We start from the raw sequence: 6,874 nt of genomic DNA on the forward strand, positions 1-6,874 counted from the left end.
ACTTTGAAGAACTCCTCAGGAAACGAACCGACAACTTTGACGAACTCCTCAGGAAACGAACTGGCAACTTCGACGAGCTCCCCAGGAAAAGCTTCACTGAGCAGCTGAAGAAGAAGTGAAGGTTCTCTAACCGTCCGGCTTATAAGCCTCCAACTGATTACCCGGACCAAATCCAGCCAATTGCATTCTCTCACTGTGGAAGCACGCCCCTTGATGAGTCATCAGTCAGCTGCAGTCAATTGACTGATGATCAGACAAACCAACCAACCTCAAATAGCCTCACAGGAATCGTCAGGCCAGTGCCCGCTTGACCAGACAGCTAGGCCACCTAGCCAAGTTGACACATGAACCCAACCATCACACTTGGTAACTTGGTGCTTTAGACAAACAAAAGTATTTTGTGTAACAATTTTTTAGATATCCAGTAATGGAAAAAGCATCTCCATTGGTCTCATCTCCTCATGCATTGCAGTATCTTAAATATTTTAATATTGTTGCAATTGAATGAAAATATTCTTAAAGTTTTTTATTATTGTTATTAAAATGAGTTATTTAAATGTGTCAAACAAGTGAAGCTAAGGTGAGTGTGGTGAACCATTATGAAATGATAATTAGGTTGACAAATGGGCCAAGAGGATACTATGGAAATGGAAATGGTCCCACATTTGCCCAGAGTCAATAGACAAATCTCTGGATCATGACAGCTGAAAAAGAAGAGAACCCTCTCTCCTACCTCTAGATATAATAAGCCACCACTAGCATTTATTGAGCATTTACTCTGTGCTAGGTACTGTGTTAAGCACTTTATATGCATTATTTCAGATAATCGTCATAAAAACCCTATTAGGTAGTGTTTCGGTTTGCTAAAGCTACTGGAATGCAATATACCAGAAATGGATTGGCTTTTTCAATAGGGATTTATTAGGTTGCAAATTTACAGTTCTAAGGCCATGAAAATGTCCAAAGTAAGGCATCAAGAGGTAGATATCTTCTCCGAGGAAAGGCCAATGGCATCCAGAGTTCCTCTGAAACATGGGAAGTCACAAGGCTGGCTCTGCTGATCCTTCTCCCCCCGAGTTTAGCCTCTGGTTTCAGTGGCTTTCTCCAAAATGTCTCTGGGCTTCTGTCTCAGCTTTACTTGTGGGCCCTTCTTGCTTCTCCTGGGGCGTTTTCTCTCTAAGCATCTCTAAACTCTCTCCAAAATGTTTCCACTTTTTATCCTCTCATAGAAGACTCTAGCAAGGGGATAAGTCCCATCTTTGAATAGGTGGGGTCACATCTCCATAGAAACAACCTAATCAAAAGGTCACCCACAGATTGAGAATATCTTCTTGACTAAAAGGGGGATGCGAAATGAAACAAAATGAAGTTTCAGTGGCTGAGATATTTCAAATGGAGTTGAGAGGTCACTCTGGTGGACATTCTTATGCACTATATAGATAACACCTCTAAGGTTTTAATGTATTGGAATAGCTAGAAGTAAATACCTGAAACTATCAAACTCCAACCCAGTAGCCCTGACTCTTGAAGATGACTGTATAACAATGTAGCTTACAAGGGGTGACAGTGTGACTGCGAAAACCTTGTGAATCACACTCCGTTTATCTAGTGTATGGATGGATGAGTAGAAAAATGGGGACAAAAACTGAAGGAAAAATAGGGTGGGATGGGGGGTGATTTGGGTGTTCTTTTTTACTTTTATTTTTATTCTGATTCTGATTCTTTCTGATGTAAGGAAAATGTTCAGAAATAGATTGTGGTGATGAATGCATAACTATATGATCGTACTGTGAATGGCTGATTGTACACCATGGATGATTGTATAGTATGTGAATAAATTTCAATAAAACTGAGTTTAATTTAAAAAAAAAAAAAAAAGTATGAGCTCTGGAGTCAGACCCCCTAGCTTCAGATATCAGCTGTGTTTTGTACAGTTTTAAATCTGTGCCTTAGTTTCCTCATCTGCAAAATCGGGCTAATAGTAAAACCTATCTCACTGAGTTATTAGTAAAACATTTAGGGTAGTACATGATAGAAAGTTAACCACACAATGAAGTTTTAATATTCAAAAATTTTTTTTAAATATGTATATTTGCTTTTATACATATAAAATTATATATAATTCTCTCTGGAAGTTGTAAGAAACTGATGTTGGTTGTATGAGGGAGAAAAGATGGGCGGCTGAGGGACGAGGTGGGAGGGAGATATTTCACACTGTTTTATAATCTATTTTATATCTGTTTTATAATCTGTTTATATCATTTATAAGTTTGTAAAACCATGTAAGTGTATTATACATATAATGAAAAATTTAGAAAATTAATTTTAAAAGAAACATGACTATATTGTACCCCACAACTCATCAGCAGGCTAGACTAGTTACACTTGCATGATTCCAGAATTAGATAGAGCAAATCTTCATACCTGCCAATCAGGTAACAATCTGGGCAAAATCACGCATCTCATCTAGATGAGCATCATACAACTGTGTCAGAAAATATCAGCAGAAAGTTTTTTATAGTAAGCAATAGTTTTATATCTTTGAATAGAAAACCTCTTTAAAGAGATTATCTTGGTGTAGTCATTAAGAACACAAAGTCCGGAACTAGACTGCTTGGGTTTGAATTTCAACTTTGCCACTCATGACTTTGAGCAAGATTTTTAATCTCTCAGTGCCTTGGTTTTCTCATCTGCAATATGGGACATTCTCATAGGGTTTTGTGAGGTAACACTTAGAATAGAACCTGGCACATAATAAGTGCTACATAAATGTTAGGTATTATAACTATTATCAGAGTTACTGGGAAAGTGCAAGTGCTGGCATGGAGGCATGGAAGAATTGCCTGAAAAGGTAAATAAAAATATTTAAAAGGCAGGCTATCATTTGAGAAAGGTGTTTCATGTTGACAAAAAAGAAATATTTTAGAGGAAAATGTCTTAAAAATAATGCATGACCAAGGAAGAAAAATGACTTACAACTATAAAGCAACAAATTATCAATAGACCAATTAAGTTGAATTTTTTTTTTAATGGAAAAAAAAAGAAAGGAGAAGACAGAAGACAAAGAAAACGAAGAAAAGAACATGTCGTCAGGGAAAGATTCCTTCTTTTGGTATATATTCAAGACTTTCAGAAACATGCATGAACAATGAAATCAGAAACAAAAAATGTTGGGAAAGGCAACTCTAATTTTCAACACTGTGAAAAGGTACTTAGAGAAGGAAGAATTTCCATGTTGCCAGAAGGAGATTGCTAATGAAAAGACCTATCCTATCTTTTGTCCAAATGTTGTTGGACACATATTTGCTATTCTTCCTATGTAAGACCTTTGGGGGAAAAAATATATGACTTGTTACATACTTGTTACATACTTGTTTTGGGTTCAATTGTGCTGCTCACCCCCCCACCCCCTGCCAAAAAAAAAGACATGTTGAAGTCCTAAACCCCAGTATCTGTGAATGTGACCTTATTTGGAAATGGGGACTTTCAAGTTAAGATACTGGATTATGGTGGGCCCTAAATCCAATCACAGATGTCATAAGAGACACAGAGAAGAGAAGGCCATGTGAAGATGGAGACAGAGATTGGAGGGCTGCATCTACAGGCTAAGGAATGCCAAGGATTACAGACAATGACCAAATCTAGGAAGAGGCAAGGAAGGATTCTTCCCTAGAGCCTTCAGAAGGAGCATGGCCCTGCCAGCCCTTGATTTCTAACCTCCAAAACTGCAAAAGAAATTTCTATTGTTGAAAGCCATTCAGTTTGTGGCAGTTTGGCCCTAGAAAACTAATACAGATTTTAAAAAAACATAAAGTAGGAAATGTACTAATAAAATGAACATCCAAGGACCTATCATTCACAGAAGAGCTGGAATATTAGCAAAACCATTTTACTAAAGGTGTTCCCCTTCCTAGCTCATTCCTAAACTTCCTTCTCACAAGTAACAACTATCTTGAATTTTGCAGTTATGATTCCTTTACTCTTACAAAATATTATTTATCATATATGCATGCATCTCCAAACAACATATTGGTTAATGTTGCTTGTTTTGAAGCATTGTAGGAGTAGTGCAATTTTATATATATTCTTTTAGGACTTTTTTCTCATTCAGCATTATTTTCCAAAGATTCATTCATATTGACACATGTATGTGAAGTCCATTAATTTTAATTGATGTATAATATTCCTTTTTTTAAAAAAAAAAACAATATTCCACAAATATTTGTATCCCTGTCAATGGACATTTGAGCTGTTTCAGGATTTTTGCTCTTACAAACAATATTGCTATGAATATTCCCGCACGTGTCTTAGATGCATTTTTAGAAGCATTTCTTTTTGACACCTATGAGTGACATTGTTCGGGTGTGAGCTGATGAAATGCTCAGCTTTACAAGAGAGTGAAAATATTTTCCAAAATAGTACCAACTTATGCTTCTATAAGGAGAACATGAAAATTCCCATTGATCCACATCCTCAGCTACATTTGGTATTGGCAGACGTCTTAATTTTTGAGTTTTTAATGTGCTTTTAATTTGCATTCTCCTCCTCATTAATGGTACTGAGTATATTTTCTTATGTCTATTTGCTGTGTGTATTTCTCCTCTGTGAAATGGCTATGATCTTTTGCTCATGAAGTGAATTAGTATTCATTTGTTTATCTTTTTCTTTCTGATACGCAATTCTTTGCAAGTTATATGGGTTGCTCTATGTGATTTATCTCTTCATATTTATAGCAGTGAATGTACCTTAACTTACCAATTTTTTCATCAACCTTTTTTGTCTCTTCTAAGAAATTTTTACCCACTAGAAGCTTCCAATGAAGCTTTAAAATTTTATTTTCCATATTCAGTTAATTAATATATTGGGAATTTATTTTTGTGTGTGAGATAAAGATTTTTTTTTTCCCATATGGAACATCAACTGTCCCAGAACCATTTCTTAACTTCTCCATTTTCCCTCAGTGATCTACAACACTACCATGTCAAATAGAGAGCCTCCCAATATGCTTGGCACTGTTTCTGAACTCTCATTTCTGTTTCACTGACTATTTTACCTATCGCATTAATTTACCACACTGTTTTAATTATTATAGCCTTATAATAAAGTTTAATATGTAAGGAAAATCTCCCCACTCCTCCATTTATGGTTCTTGAGGAATACCTTGGTGATTCTAGGGCTTGACTATTCCATACAACATTCTAACCAGTACCACTGGTCCCAAGTTAGGCCAGTTGTGCTAAGTAATGAACAGCCCCCAGATATCAGTGACTTAAAACAAAACAAAGCAAAAAGTTTTGCTCGTGCCACATAATCATTTGTCTCAGCTCTTTTCCATGATATCCCCACTCTAGAAACCAAGCTAACGGAATAGCCATATAAGGTCCATGGCCAGTCCATGGCAGAAGAAAGAGCTTTGGACGGTCACGCACTGTCAATTCAGTGCTATGACAGAAAGTGACACCCATCACTTCCAAACATGACTCACCATGACTCACTGCCCAGAACTAGTCATGTGGTCCCACCAAACTCCAAGGAAGCCAGGAAGCGCAACTTACTATGTGTCTGGAAGACAAACCATAAACATTTGTCAATGACTAAAACATGCACAAATGACTAACATATCATCCTGAAGGCCTGTGCCTCAGTACTCTTCCAACAAGCTTATGGAGCGACACAGAAAGAAACAGGCAGCAGGGGTGAAGTGCCCGAATTCAGAATCAAAAGATCCATATTTCCTCATTTTGCCAAGAGTCTATTTTGTGGAATTTTAGATTTAAATCAGATCTGGGTTAAATAAACTTCTGGCAAATGCTATGTAAATAGGTGACATAAGTCCCATCTTTGAGAGTAGAAACTATTAAATTAGAAAATGGGGTCCTCTTGCTTACATTAAAGGAAAATTATGAAGCTTTTTTCAGATACTGCATTGTAAACCCCTTCTCTGTGCTAGATAAACAGAAAATTTATCTATCACCTCATCCCTTGGAAGAAGAGATTTCAAGTAAAGTTGTATTTCACTATGTTCTAACTTTCATCCCAATTTACAAACCCTGTCTGTTGTGTTTCCTGATTGTAAAGAGAGATGAGGACTCTCTTGACATTAAATTGTTTTAGTATATATTCAACCCATAGCAGCCTGAAATATGAAGCATTTTAAATAATTGTGAGAAGTCATATGATATATAACTTCTCACAATTACTGAAAGCCATGCAGTTTGAAATAGTAATTGTTTCATGACTTGTACCTCATGTTAATAAGTTAATTATTTCAGGTCCACCACCACCACCACAGATTGCCTTTTCTTTTTCAGTATATAAACACAGACAAAAATATAAACACAGTGCAGTAAAAATGAGTGAGATCTCTGTGTCAGGCTGCTGGGTTTGAATTTCTGTTCCTCTACTTTTTAGTTTTGTGAACTGTGACAATTATACACAGTGACTAAGAACTTGATTTCTGGAATTAACCAAGATTAGGTTTGCGGTCTCTGCCTCTTGCTAGCTATGAGTCTTTAAGAAAGTTAATCAGCTGAAGCCTTGCATTCCTCATCTATAAAATAGAGATAATATTGGTATTTGCATATAGTGTTATAAAGGTACTATAAATGTTACATTATGTTTGTGAAGTGCTTAGCATATGCCAGACACATAATAAGCACTCAGTAAGTCATTGGTAATACCAATATTACTATTATATAAATGTGCATATACTTACTAAAGGGAAAAGTTGATTGTGTTTTCATTAGAGATAAGCACAAGTTCACTAATGATGGGTAATAGATTTGTCTTCGCCTTCTAAAAATCACAATTTTTTTTCTGCTTGCTCAGCTGGACAACACAAACTTTATATAGACACAAAGCCAGATTCAACTGA

The sequence above is a fragment of the Choloepus didactylus genome, chromosome 16 (genome assembly GCF_015220235.1).
Source record: "Choloepus didactylus isolate mChoDid1 chromosome 16, mChoDid1.pri, whole genome shotgun sequence".
Classification (NCBI taxonomy): Eukaryota; Metazoa; Chordata; class Mammalia; order Pilosa; family Megalonychidae; genus Choloepus; species Choloepus didactylus.